At 36.0% G+C, this 15,561-nt stretch overlaps 1 protein-coding gene across 1 annotated transcript in view; it reads right to left on the bottom strand.

Moving 5' to 3' along the window:
* Nucleotides 1-13,573, bottom strand: part of LOC139741030 (protein kinase C-like) — a 170,420-nt gene extending 156,847 nt beyond the window's left edge. Inside the window, exon 1 of the mRNA XM_071651619.1 lies at nt 13,493-13,573. The gene's annotated coding sequence lies outside the window, so the exon portion shown is untranslated. The remainder of the gene's footprint in view (nt 1-13,492) is intronic.
* Nucleotides 13,574-15,561: the final 1,988 nt, after the last annotated feature.

Below are 15,561 nucleotides of genomic sequence, written 5' to 3'. Positions count from 1 at the left end.
ACCCAAATTACGGGAAATTTCTGCTGTTACCATTCTGTGCTGGCATTGTGAATGGCCCATACAACACTTTTTTTTTTATTATGCAATATGTGACCCACTACAACAAAAGGAAAGTCGCTGACGGTCAACCGAGAAAGTCGAGTTTGAAGTCAGGTAGAATTGGTCAAAACTATCAAATTTCTGTTTTTGACATGATTTTGCAGTCTGATGTTTCATCTATCATCTGCTGAAATTTCGAAGCTGAACGATCAAAGGAAAGGCAAGAAATTAGAGTTTTCTGGGCCATTATTTTCTGACTTTCAAGGGAACAGAAATGTGTCTGAAGATTAGGATTTAGCGCCGCAGAAAGACTACGCCCCAGCAACGAGGGAGTGTTCTTATTGGTCAGTGTGTGGCATCCTGGTTACTGATTGGTCATGCGTAGACCGCTGGTGCTAAGCTTGAATGAACATCGCGGAGGTTGCTAAGAGCGTCCCTTCTATTGTCAAGAGGTGAAAACTGTGTTACCTCCCCTCGAGCACAATTGCATTGGAAGAAAAACTTTGAAGGCATTTTCTCGAAGTGCTGATTTCTTGGACCACTCGACATGCTCTCATAAAATCATCGATATCTCCGCAACCAAGTACTTTTATGACTTGTGTTATACATGAAAGTAAAGCAGAAGAGTAAAGGAATAATGTCATGTCATTTTCAGAAAATCGACCTCACCAACTTTTGGATCCTTATGTTGTAGTGGATCATATATAATTGACCCGAAGTCTCCCTCATTAATAATTACAGGGAAAAAGCTACATTTCCCGAAGCAGCAGACAAGGGGGGGGGGGGGGGGAGCCCTGTGCAATTCGAACCATACTGTATTACGTTGATTGCTGTGGCTCCAGCTTCTATAACATCACTCACAATTTTTGGAATTCAAATTCTCGTCAAACGACTCCTCGTGGGAGGAAAGATCTTGGCAGCAAAGAAAAACCACCCCCCTGACAGTGTTCTGGTGCACACATAATCAGTTTAGAGAATTATCCACCTCCTCAGTCTAAAACCCTATTCAAAACGGGAGAATAAAAAACTCCCGTTTGACAGAATCTGGAAGCTTTACTCTACAGACATTTCATTTGCCTTTCAGGATTAGGGAGATGTTTTATTGCTGTTGCCATAGTTACCAAGTAAAGATGACATCAGAAGAATGCCATAATCATAAATCGCTACCTCCCAATCTCACAAAAAGAGTTAGGATTTCAGGATTTAAATGCTTTCAATTTGACACTCTACGGAGTATAGATATATAAATGCTTGGAACGATATTCCCTTCAGTGTTCTGCAAAAAAATATATATATCACAAAACTTCATGATATCAGCTTGAAAAAAAAAAAATCTTAAGTGACTGAGCTGTTCAATGGGAGAAAGCAGAATAATGCGATCCATTTGCTGGTGCTTTAAGGATAATATAAATTCACTTAAAAAATAAAATAGAATAAAACAGTTTAATGACATTAAAGAAAAATATAAAAAGAGAAGAAAATATATATTTTTTGTTACATAGTGATTCTCACTGTCACTTCTGAAGGATAGAGTTGACTCACTTTGTCTGGGGGGGGGGGAGGGGGTGGGGGAGGGATGAAATGTTCTTGAAATACAGTTAGTAGAGTACTGGTTAAAGTTTTGATCTGATTTCTTTTTTTGTGAGATAATAGGAAGTTTTGAGGTGTCAAACTGGTATGCCATTATCAATTTTCTCAAACATCCCACATCACTAAAAGTTTCACAGCACCATTTCTTTTGAGTCATTGCTTCCTCCCCCCCCCCCCCCCCCCTCACTGTAATCAAAAGGAACTTTCCCGTTGGGGTAAATTACCCTTCAGACGAGATACAGAGTGTGTTGTCATGGTAACCAGGAACTATGCAATCTGAAGACTCTGGCTCCAGCTTCAGGAAACCAATCCACAATATTTCTTGATTGAATATTCCTGAGTCTAATACTTCGCATTTGAAGAAAGTCTATACACCTCTTTGAAAGGTTATCTCTTCCTATTTCTCCTCTATCACTAACAGCAACTGTCAAGAAAAATAAACTAGATAAAAATTTGGAATTTCTATTGGAATATGCTGTAAGGGAACATAGACGCACGATTGACAGGAGCTATGTATTTTTATCCTCCTGCATTTCATTTGCTGAGGATTTAGGAGGTCTGCCTGTTGTCATGGCGATGAAGAGAGAGATAGAAGTGATCTAAATAACTATTCATTATCAGTGTCTGACTCCTATTTTCATTAATAATTCATACAGCCATGATCCCAATACATCTTATTTTTGTAGCTTTTTGAGGACAGTTCAAAGCAAGGATGCATATCCCTTGTGCTTTTGTTTCCTAACAAAAACACATTATTTACATATCATATGTATATATATATATATATATATATATATATATATATATATATATATATATATATATATATATATATATATATATGGGTGAGAATTTTGAACGATGTACAATTGCCGATATTCGTACCTTATGACATTCTTTCCCTTAGAACACGCCAGGATGATCTAAGAAACCAGATTTTTTCATGTCATCTCAAAGATTGGTAAATTTCCTTTCAGGAAATATATGGTTTGGTTGACTTTTGCCTGATATTTTTCATTTCACAAGGACTTAAAGCGTAAAAATACGGTAAAAACGCTATTTTCACAATAATTTTTGTTTTTCAAACTAATGATGTGCATTTTTAATGGTACGTGGCATCTAATATCTGACCATGTTCTGGATTTGACATATCATGGGTATGTACCACAAAATTGTAAGAACTTTATGAGCACGTATAAAATTACAGAGAATATTTAAAATATCAAAGTCCTAAACAGACGAACGTCCGTGATGCTTTTATTTCTATCGCTGCTGCAAATTCTACTTTGTTGTCCCAACTGTAACGTATACGAAAATTTGGTGTTCCACCTAATGAACATATCCTGCAAAAATTGTACGTCTGCTGGCTGTACATGGGACGTAATATTCTTTTATGCAAAATTATACTCAGTTTTCGTCACGGACGTGCTTCCGCTATTTTCTAATAAAGATCGTAGCCCATGAAACGTTATTGGCGATATTGTTCTGAGTCGTAATCAACTAAGATCTAGCAACACGATAATATGCTTGTTTTGAGTTTCTGTCCATCCTTTGTCAAATAGGAACCGAAATTATATTTTTAGACGAACCTCCAAGAAAAAAAGAACGTCCGTGATGATTAAAACGTTTTTGAGTGGGACACCATCTTGCTTTGATGGAGAAGGTGCATTTTACCTTTCGCTCTCTAGCCGAGGAGCTGCATGCTATTTTTGGAGCGGACTGAGGTTCGTCCGCAGTTTTTGGACCTTGCAATTCACCAAAAACCAAGCAAATAATTAATATTTTCTCTGAAAATTCACCTCCTCATTCCCCCTCTGAGCAATACATATGTTGTAAGGATGTCAAATTTCTTATAATTTGCATTGACAATACCTTTTCAAAATTTTGAAAGAGTTAGGAAGGCTAGGTACTCTCTGCCGATTAGTTATCCGTCCTGGAACATGACCCTAGTAGTAGAACGAACGTCCGTGATAATTCCAGAGAACGTCCGTGACGTATGCAATCCCTCCGATAGGGATAACTTGTCCCGAAAGTATCCTGTATTCTTTAAAACTTTCGGCTCGAATAGCGACAAATAAAGTTTTACAAAGTAGAAAATGAGTTTAGAGCAGTAGTTTCGGAATTTTTAAGGCGTTATGTGATCATGATGAACAAACAATTGAAAATTTATTCACAATTTTACGCTTGTTTTCCCTCTAATTATACAAAAAACAGCTAAACACTTAAAACAAAGTTATAGGAAAATGGAATGTTGCGTAATCTGTAATTTCTGTGCGTTTAAATTTCTTTCTAATGAGGTTCTGGAGACAATTTGTACTGTTACAGGTTCTGAAAGTTTCGCTCACGGACGTTCTGTCCGAGAAAGGAAATTTCTGACGATTACAAATATATCACTGCACATAAGATTAATGTTAGTTGAAAATATTACTAAATCACTGAGCCGCTCATACCCGAAAGTGAATAGCGTTCAGCACTCAATTTACCTGTAATAACAAACGAAAAACGTTTTTTTCACGGATGTTCGTTGGTTGAATAAGTCAGTGGATTACATAGTAGGAGAAAGAGGATCAGTGCCACTTTTTAGTGACAGGTGCTCTAAGTGTTTATCTTTTGAGTATGGTAGCTGCCGTCTCAAACAGAACACATCCAGTTTTGGTCTCCATAACGGACGTTCGCTGTAATTGTCATGATATTAAATGCCTTAATTCATTCTTATTTTTCTCTTCATGACGATTTTTCTCTCATTCCCTCAATAGCCTGAACATGCTGCGACCAAACAGAAAACAAAAACAAAACAAAACAAACCAAAACAAATCCGAAAAGTGTTACGCAATCACATGAAGGATAATGACGGAAGAAGTCTGCAATGAGCATGTGTTGAATAAGAAACGGAAAAGTTTCAAAAGGACATGGAAGCAGTTGAATGAAAATGACTGAGAAACAGAGAAGGGATCGAGCTCCAACACACAGAGAAAAGAATTGCCAGTGCACTCCCGTTATACCAAATTCCTCTGGAGAAGTTTTTGTTTGTTTATGTTTTTTATTCATCGAAATGCCATCACAAGCGAACAAAAATCATGCAGTATACAATTATTGTCTGATGAAAACACACAAATCCTCCGCTTATCATCACATTGTGTTGTTTTATACTCATCAATGAAAAGCAATATTCATTTGTAATTTTTTCAAAGATTTTTTTTCTTCATTTCACATTTAAGAGACAGAGAGATCGTCAATTTGTTTGTGCTTTTGTGCTTACTTTGAAAACACATGAATGATTAAGAATAGGTTTAAGGTTGCACTTTGATACGTTCGCTCTTCCAAAGATTCGTTACTCCGATGTCCAAAGGTTTGTTATTCCAAAATGAAAAAAATGTAGTTAATTCAGGAGGTTTGTTATTAGAAATGTTCTTCGAAAAATAGATATTAAGGATCATTATTTTTAGGTCCGTTCTTCTAAAAGTGGAATGGGCCTGATATTCGTTTAGGTGAAAACGGTTATTATGAGATTTTGAAATTGGAGGATTTTAGTTGTTAACTTGTTTCTCCACATTTGGATAAGCGAACATAATTTTTCATGTTCCAATTGATAAACCTTTCGATTAACCTTCGGAGATTCCTATCATTTACCGAATAAAAAAGCTTCATAATTATACGAACTCTATCAATTTTCGTATTGACAAACTGTATGAATAACAAGCCTCCGAAATGACGCACTACAAAAGGTTTGTTATAACAAACCATATTGTATAATATCGAAGTCACAAACATCCATCCAAGTTATATGGACTTATTGTGTCTTGTTATGACGAAACTTCGCAGTATCGAACCTATTATCATTTCTGACTAAAATAATAACACAAATTCTCCTCAGTAACAGTGTGTAACACAAGGAGCAAACACAGAGGGATTTCTTCCTAACGTATTCGTTTGCCCTCCCCAGCTAAACTTCGTATTTCTATAATGGAGCACATTTCTGTTGTTTTTCTATATTAATTCTTTGTCATAATTTTAGCTGTGACTATGTTCGTATATAAAAAGCAAATTTTGCATTGTAGACTTTATATAACAAGTTTAGGACCTGAATATTTACTTCATGATAACGAAATTTTGATAAATATATTCGTTCTCAAGGATGGACTACGTCACTGAGATTACACGTACGTTTGTACGCTCATTTACGAGAGATGGAAAAATTTGTTTTCTTTGATTTCTCAGTATGAGAAGATAAACAAGCTTATATAACTGAGAATTGGTAATATCTATTCAGGATTTTGCAGAGGAGTTTGTTCTCGACATGAAATTGCTGTTTGTCGTGAATAGAATGCGTTTCCAACTCAAGAGAGCTGCATTGTTCAATATCTTGTTTATTCCGAACTACCGTGAGCTACATGCGAACCTCCGTGATGAAAACTTTGCTATGTTTGTTGGGTTATAGAGACTGCCCAGATGAGATACATTTTAAAAAGGTATGTTATTATTTGGAAGTGAGGATTGAAGTATGGGATAGTGAAATAAGAGGTGAAAATATTGAGTTTCTGTAAAATGCGCGTAAAGTTAAGAAAGTGTTTAGCGGAAGAGCAATATTTCCACAGAAATGACGAATTTAGTTAAATCATCAGTTGTCTACCATTACGTACAGGTTAAGAGTACAAGCTTAATATTCTGCAATTACGTACACATGTCCCTTAAGACATTTCGTTAGGATTTTGAGCTGAATCAGATCTTTGGAAACTATGTTAAATGGTATTCAAATGTATGTGCAGTACTATTCCTCACGGACGTTCGCTGCTCTGGACATGGTAAACTTCAGCGGTGAATAAAAACTTGTTCCTGTGGGAAAATCCTAGTATAATTGGGTTCATATTAAAGCTTGAGTTATACTCTTTCAGGTAAGATGAATGATTTGGAGAATTTCCTACTTTTTAAATTTTGCCTTGTTTTGGCTCAATTGTACATCGTTCAAAATTCTGACCCATATATATATATATATATATATATATATATATATATATATATATATATATGTGACCCGCTACATCAAAAGGATCCAAAAGTCGGGGGTGGACAATTTTCTGAAATTGGCATGACATTATTCCCTTACTCTTCTACTTTGATTTCATGTATAGCACAACTCGTAAAAGTACTTGGTTGCGGAGATATCGATGATTTTATTAGCGCATGTCAAGTGGTTGAGGAAATCAGAGTTTCGAGAAAAACGCCTTCAAAGTTTTCCTTCCGACGCTATCATAATCCAGGGGAAGCGAGACACTTTTCATCGCTTTGACCTCCTCGACGTTCATTCAAGCTTAGCGCCACCGGTCTACGCACGACCAATCAGTAATCAGGATGCCACGCACTGACCAATAAGATTACTCCCTCTTTGCTAGGGGCGGAGTCTAGCTGCTGCGCTAATTAAATCCAAATCTTCGGACACGTTTCTGTTAAGTTGAAAGTTGGAAAATCATGGCCCAGAAAACGCAATTTTCTTGCCTTTCCTGGAATAATTTAGCTTTGATATTTTGGCACATGATAGATAATACATTAGACTACAAAATTATGCCAGAAACAGAAATGTAATCATTTTGACAGATTTTGATGATCTGACTTCAAATTCAATTTTCTCGCCTCAGCCATCAGCAACTTTAAGATCCTTTTGTTGTGGTGGTTACAAATGTTCCACAGCATCCCAACTTCCACGAGACACACAGGGTTTGTCTGTCCTCATGGCAGCATAGACAAGAAATTATTCAAATTACTCTCTCTGGTCCAAAAATACTATAAAACGAGGAATTTTCGCATGCATTTTAATTTCGCGAATTTCGCGAGCGCCAAGATTCGCGAAATTAAAATGCATGCGAAAGTTCTTGTCTACACTATATGCATTGAATGCCAGTGGCAGTTCGCGAAAATTTCATGCCGCAAAAAAGGCCGTCGGCTCCAATTCGCGAAAAATTCATGCCGCGAATATATCATGTTTTACAGTACATTGGAGGTGTAAGGTTTCACATAAGATAGAGGATTTAATGTTGTTCTTTATTCAAATGAATTCTCAAAGCACTTTTTTTTTTCTACAAGAGATCAATTCTTTTTTTTTCTCTCTCTCTCTCTCTTCCATCACCATTGTATTTCCAGTTTCATCGATTACATTACTGATTATTATTTGGCCTATTAAATTGATTTCACACAGTTAAAAAAAGAAGACATATTACATCTGAGTGTTGGAGATGTTGAAATAACAAACGATTCAGTTGCAATGAAACAATTCAGAGTATGCTGAAACGTCAGAATGTGCACTGCTTCCATCAGATATCAAGTCTGAACCTGTGTATATCATTACTGCACAAAGTGACAATGTCCACTCTTTTTAAAGAATTTCTGAAAAGAGAAATCCACTACAGTGTGACTGCATCCCCAATCCCTCTCCCACTGAACAGCTAAAAAAATAGAATATGAATTATTGGATGGGTAGGTACTCCTCAATGCATTTACCACGTATGTACAGTCAGATGCAACAAATACAAACTCTCCCTAGATTCTTATGAGTCTGAATGCAGCTCTCTTCATGTAAGGCATTGAAATGAGAAGGGGAGATGGAGAGGAAGAGGAGGAGGAAGAGGAGGAGGAGGAGGAGGAGAAGGAGGAGGAGGAGGAGGAGGAGGAGGCAGCAGAGGAGGAGGAGGAGGGATGGGGGGGGGGGAATGATGAAGAAAAAACACTCATAAAAGAAGGCTAAAAGGCTTCATTCCTATGCAGAATATTAACAGCACTGGCCGAAAAAGCAAAGGATTTTTTTTTTCCACAGCCATCAAGGTTTTTAAATACTATCTTGAGAAATTTTCCTGTTTACTGGAAAATTTTGCAATCAGTTGAATGGAGATGGCATATACTGAAGGGGAAAAAAAAAGGAATTCAACAGATCAAACAGTAATTCTTGAGGAATGTACATGTAGGTCTAATCATCAATGATTATAGAAAAACTGACTACTCTTTTGAAAGAAAATTTAATTCATTCTCCCTCCAAAATGCCTCTACTACTACAAGATTTTTTTTCAACCCTTTCATAAATAGTCCATAGCAGTAAAATTGAGAGCCAATGCAGGTTGATTGCTAATGCATATTTCTATCATTCTCGTGTATGGTTAATGAAGTGTACTACCAAATCAACCACTCTTATTGAGTTGTAGCAATTTGCTTGAGTTGTTCTTTTTTTCCTACACTCAAAAGAAAAAAAAAAGAAGAAAAAAACCTTGTCAACACGTTATGTATGACATCATTTCTTGAAATGGCAGCGAAACGCCATATTTGTGGAACTCGCACCAATCAATATATGTACCATCCATGGCATTTGAGGGGCATCTGCTCTATGAAATTACAGCAATCAAATTTGTACAGAATGAAAACATTTCTCTGAGAATCTTGAAAACCAAGATACAAACACATTGGGCTGTCTTCACTCAAGTACTAACACAATTTTTTTCTTTTTCTTCCTCTTCTTCTTCTTCTTCTCTTTCTGTTTCTTTTTTATTTTTCTTCTCATATATCATGTTTACACTAGAGAAAAAAAATGTACAAAAGTATATGTAGTGAAGTTTTGGTCAGCACAAAATCTCTTGGATTTTTTTTATTTCTGTTTTTCATCACCAAAGTCAGAAATTGGCCAGCGAATAGGGTAATTGGACAACTTCATATAACGACAGATTGCATCCTTAAAATATGGAATCACATTCTGATTATAAGTGTATTGCAGATTTAATCATCAAGGACACAAAGCATGTTACTAGTTCTACATTCACTGCAAAGATATCTTTTATTGGTTTGGGGGGTTTTTTTATTAAAGAGAGAGAAAAAGAGCACAAGTAACCAATGTGATAGATGCATTACATACAGCATTGATTTGAGCTGCTGCCTCACATTCCCAAACAGGCAGTCCACATCAATCAATATCATATTCCTGTTTGAATTTAATATGTATCTTTAAAAAAGTATTTAAAAAATTTAAAAAAAAAAACTTGCTCTGTTCCCGAAATGAGATCTGGGGTTTTGTGGTCGTGTTGGCAGCATCACTCAATACTTTTCAGTCAGATGCCAAGCTGACACAAACCTGCTGACGTAAGTAGGGTTGAAAGTAGAGCGAGATCTTTGTTGCTTTTTTTTTTTCCAGTTTCGGGGTGCAAAAAACTATGACAGCGAGAAAAAGGAAATGGGTAAATATTTGCCACATTGGGGAGAGAAAGAGACAAAAGAAGGAGAATTAGAGTATATATCATGGACTGACAACCCTGCACAAACAGAGAATGCAGTAATGCACTGATTATTTCATTCTTTTATATCCCTCTCATTATGTTTTATCCCCCCCCCCCCTTTCTGATCATATTTTTTTTTCTGTCACAGTGTCAGGCATTACATTTAACATATCACTTTATATCACACTTCTATCACTTTCTTTTTCTTTTCTCTCCCTTTCTCTCTCTCTCTCTCTTTCTTTTTAAATTTCACTTTTTCCTCTTTTCTTCTCTCTCTCTATCTATCTATCTATCTCTTTCTCATTCTCTATCTCTTTGTTGCATATTCACACATTCGGGAATTGGGAAGACTTCAGTATAGAATTCTCCCATATATAGTTCCAAGATATGGCACTGAATTGTTTAAAATACAAGGAAACACTTCACAAAAAATCCATCAATCTTTCTCCTCCGAGTGGCACACACAAGACAGTTTCCTTGTAACACATAATTGCTCAAAGACAAAGACCTCGTAAGGGAATAAACAATTTGAAGAAAACAAAAAAAGACCAAAGATATCTGACTTAGGGTAATATTGGGAATGATACTAAAAGTTCGCCACGCAAGATCACTTTTAAACTTGGTCAAAACTCCTGAGGATGAGAATAGCTGATCTTCTATAACAACAACAACAGCAACAAGCCACAGAATCATTTTTTCATATCTAATACAAGCACAGCCACAAAACAGCAATCAGGTACATTATTACTCTAATGTTGCCATGACGCGGATGATTGATGTGAATTTTAACAAATGAACAGCCTTAACAATGTGTACAGTGGTATGTGGCATACCATTATTGCTTTATTTTCCTGTGTGCCGTTTGTTTGGTAGGACTTGGTAAAAGTAACTGTGCATTACAGGTTGTTTTGTCTGGCCCAGTTGCGTACCCTCCAATAAGTTACTCTAATGAGCAAAAAAGGATTGATCACAAAACCAAGCCACAATACAAATTGTAATTTCCTCCTGTATTTTATTGGCCTAACCATGCACTCAGGTTTTCATCATCATACATCTCCTGGCTGCGAGGACAAAACCTCAGTCTGACACCATAATAAAGGTTATATAGACCTTATCACTGAATCAATGTATTTAAAAAAAAAAATCAGTCAACAAAGACATTCTATGTTCATGGTATCCATAAATCATTTTTCAGAAAATCTGGTGTCTATGGTCAGTCAAGAAATTGATGCTGATGCAAATTTCCTATTCATTATTCATCTTGACGACCAGCCACTTGATGCTAAGGATAAACCTACTTCAGACCACTGACGCCACAAATTACTAAAATAAATATATACATATAATGCAGGACTGTGCTGGTTTGTTTGAACATAAACATGAACAATACTTTATCAAGATTTATTATCAAAGTTTTTGTCTTGAAACAAGATTATTGCCTAAGCCTTGCATTAAAATTTGTTATGTGGTATCTTATTTGAATGAGTGTGATGGGACCAAAAAAAACAAAGGTACAGACATGTACACTTCTTTTTCTGGCACATCCTAGTTAATATGCTCTACAACTTTGTGATAGCGGTAAGAGAGCGGCCCAATTAAATTTCACTTGACATTTACCACAGTTTATTCGAGGAGAACACCTGTAGTTTGAGCAGAAAGAATAAGAATGTATTGCTTACATCTGTATGACTGGCTTCAAGTACAATTTACTACAGCATTTCCTTTTATTTTGGTTTAAGGCTCCGCTTATCCAGCAGGTATGGATATCATCAAATTACTAGATGAATTGTTGATGAAAGTTATGATTAAAATATTTCTGCTGCAAATTCTCCTGCCTGCATGCACAATTCATAAGGTTCCCACTTTCATTTAACCAACCCTTTTGTCCCCCCCCCCCCCCCCAATTCCACCTGTAAAACTTGACTGGTCATGCATGAATATTCAGTGTACAGAGCACTTCAGCCGAGTCTGGCGAAGTCATTACAAAAATGGCAATTATCACTGCTGCATTAGATCAACTTGGCAACACGACATACCTGCTCACAAGGCAGTAATATCACCTGTGACAGCTATCGAAAAAAAAAAGGGAACAAAAAAAACTTAATCAAAGTGGCTTGTACCAGCAGCGTCTTAACACATTTTACCCTAGATGGGGACACAAATTGTACAACGGAAGGTACATTGTAGCCAGTTGATGCAGCATGTCAAGATAGATTAGTTGTCGACAATGGCTGTCGTCAGGATCCAATTCACACCCCTTTAGAGCTGGTAATTTAGATATACGCTTATACACGGGCATGATGATAATACCAGGATGTTCGTTTGTTATTTGGTTGGTTGGTCGGTTCATTTGTTTTGAGTGGGTGATAAAATTGTAATTTCTCCATCAATGACATTTCCTGAGATATCATTAGGGATGCTAACCTCTTCAGTCAAGAGAAAAAAAAAAGACAACAACAAATAAAACATACAGAAGCACAGTGAAAACATAATTCTGAGTCAACAATTATATTTCAGAGAAAGAAAAAAAATGGGATAATTGCACTTACAATACAAGGCATGCTAAATCAATTTCAAGACAAACATATTTCTTTGAACTTCACAAATATACTTTTATATTGCTGATGAAGAAATGCATACTCTATGCCACAAAAACATATTAGTTAGCAGCTTTGTAGTATTTATCATAAAATTCCAAGTTCTCATATCTACTGTATTATGCCAGTGTGTGCATCAACAACCCAGATGAAATTCATACCATAACTCTTCCATTATTTACCATCATGAATAAAGAAGGCCACTTCAGTATGACAATACAATCAACATCTTTATTTACAATGTACACACACGTTTGGGTAGCTGCAAAATTTTTTGACAAATTTCTTCAAAATTTCAACAAACCTTCTTTAGTGGAGGTCATGTAATGTCAAGTCACAATGGTCATTATTATGAGTATACTGTCCTTGAATTTGTATATTCACTATAGCTGGTACTGATAACTAAGGTCTTTTTCTTAAACCTAGTTAGTCCCACATGCAAACATCCATGGTAAGTTACATTTATGTAAAAGCAAAGACCGACAAGGAAGTTTAACCCACTCAAGATACCTTTAGTTTCTTTCGCTATGACTCCTCAGTCCTTGGCCTTACTAACAATATAGCAAGACCTGAACAGGTTAAACAGAGGTGTCATGCCCGTGATCCTTTATGTTTTTATTTCCCTTTTTCCAGTAAGAAATTATTCATTTCCATTCAAATAATATAAGAAAACGGCAATTCAAATTGGTATCATTGTACAATGTTACAAAAAATAATTCCTTTTTAAAAATCAACATTTCCGCACTTGGAAATTGAAATTAACAAGGGTAACAATTGAGACACACATTTCATTTTTCATTGAATCACCAAATAGCACACAGACACATAAGCACACAATCATACATGCACACACATGCACACACACACACATACACATACGCACACACATACATACACATATTCAAAATAATTACCTAAACCAATGAGCTTTTAAGCATGACTGGGCACTTCTATCTCATGCACCTGTTTTAGAAGACACAAGAAATGTTTGCGGTAAATAGTCGTGTGTGGGCAACTTACGTCCGAGTCGGCCCCAGGGTCTGTACCCGGGCAGGTGAATGTGACGAATTCATGGCAGCGCTTGTGGACAACAAAACTGCAAACTGTGGAAAGGAGAGCAAAAGAAAAAATATGAGACCATTGTCATCACTACTAAGGAATTATTAAATCAAATTCCTATGCATTTTTCTAAGAAAAAAAGGAAGCAGAAACTAGGCACTTTGGTGAATTTATGGGATGAATTGTGTTTAAAGTTAGAGCCATATATAGTTTTTTTTTAATAGCTACAGCTTTTCAAGAAAAAGTTTTCCATCCTTGTCTGAAATGCAAGTAGAAGTAGCTGCAAGGTTGTTGTATCGCCCATCTGGAATACTAGTACATAGACGCCATTCGATGTATTTTAAAAAAAATAAAGATTTGGGCGGGGAGTATATGGATATCAATACATGAAGCATAAGCTGGATCGATTACTTAAACCTCATGATGTCACGGGGGTGGTTTACAAAATAAACTCACATTTTATACATTACTTTATAATGAAGGTTTTTTTTCAAAACATCAAGAAAGCTTGAACAAGCCTTGCCCCACATAGTAAGTTAAAGCACACAAACTGGATTCTGAAAATTGTAATGATTTCAGTACATAAAGGTGGATAGAATAACTTTTCCCTCAGAGGATAAAATACTGATGTGAAAAAAAAAATGCACTTTTTTTTTCCTGAGAGGATAAAACATTTATATATTGGAAGATTTTACCAAGCTTTTTCTGGATGTCCTCCCCACCCCCTCTCCATACAATGAACAATGCAGATAACCTGCATGAGGCTTGTCCATAGCTTGCCCAACATAGCATCAACTAATACATATAGAGTGCATTCAGGCTTTGCTTTGAGATGTGCATAAAAAAATGTACACATGAATAGAATAATTTGGTACCAGGTCATGAGTGGGAACATATTTATGATGACTAAGTATTTGAATGATACAAGTACCATGTATCAAGGCGATACATTCCACTCTTCAGCTGGCTCTGGGAAGTGTTGGAATGTATGTCTTCAAATTTCTTTAATTTCATAAATCAGAATGATGCAGGAAATTGATATTTCCAATACACTGACATAAGACAATAAACCTGGTTGTCTCAAAAGCAATGCTTGCATTCGGCATACATTTCTGACGACCCCCCCCCCCCCCCACAAAAAAAAAAAAAATGTGTGCGGAAGATCGTAAAATTGTCAATCAGAGCTGATATAAGTTCATAACCTATTTCCAAAAGTCGTAAACCTCTTTTGCATTTATGACCTCGTCATACATTTCTGTGCAAAAGCCACCAGCACAAGGCCTTACTCTGAAGCAATGCTTTTGTGTTTGCAGGTCTATCATGTATCATGAATGTCACAGTGTACATAGAGTAGTACAATAAATAATACAGTCAACCCCTGTTATACTACGTCCTGGGAACCGACAGTTTTCTTTCGTTATATTCAAATTTTGTTATCTTAACCAAAAAATTAACAATAAAAATATAGAGGGGATAATGTCGAAGCATGAATTTTTACTTTGTTGTAACCAGAATTCTGTTATAACAGTGTTCATTATAACGGGATTGCACTGCAGTCCCCACTTGATTATCCATCAGTCTTAAGAGTTATCACCAATAAAGAAAAAGAAATTTGGCAGACAGAAAAGAAATATGATCCTAGGATACACGTGAATGTGTTACATTATCACGAAAGCCACATAAAGTTGCTGATGATCAATACCCTTATTTTTTTCACATTCTTGACTGTCAAAGCTCTAGATGATAGATTATTTTCTCAATTTACTCCAGAAAACTTGCAAAGTATAAGAAAACTGATCACAATCTTGAGCACAATCTTGAGGAAAATCAGATGCAGTCAAGCATGTACAAGATAAAGGTAGTTTAGACACAGCATAACTTTAAAATCTGGACAAGAAGCGCTATTGCATTAAAGATTTGAGCATCAATAAAAATTAAAGAATCAATTTTCATGAAACAAAAAGCTTATTTAATCAAAAGTGAGTACAATGTATATTTAAAGCATTGTTCCAAATATTGGGCAAAATAGC

This window comes from Diadema antillarum, unplaced genomic scaffold, assembly GCF_040938485.1.
Source record: "Diadema antillarum isolate AM-2024a unplaced genomic scaffold, OU_Dant_1.0 seq00000898_RagTag, whole genome shotgun sequence".
NCBI lineage: Eukaryota > Metazoa > Echinodermata > Echinoidea > Diadematoida > Diadematidae > Diadema > Diadema antillarum.
Note: the sequence above shows the minus strand (reverse complement) of the source record. Positions and strands in the feature narration are given on the sequence as shown.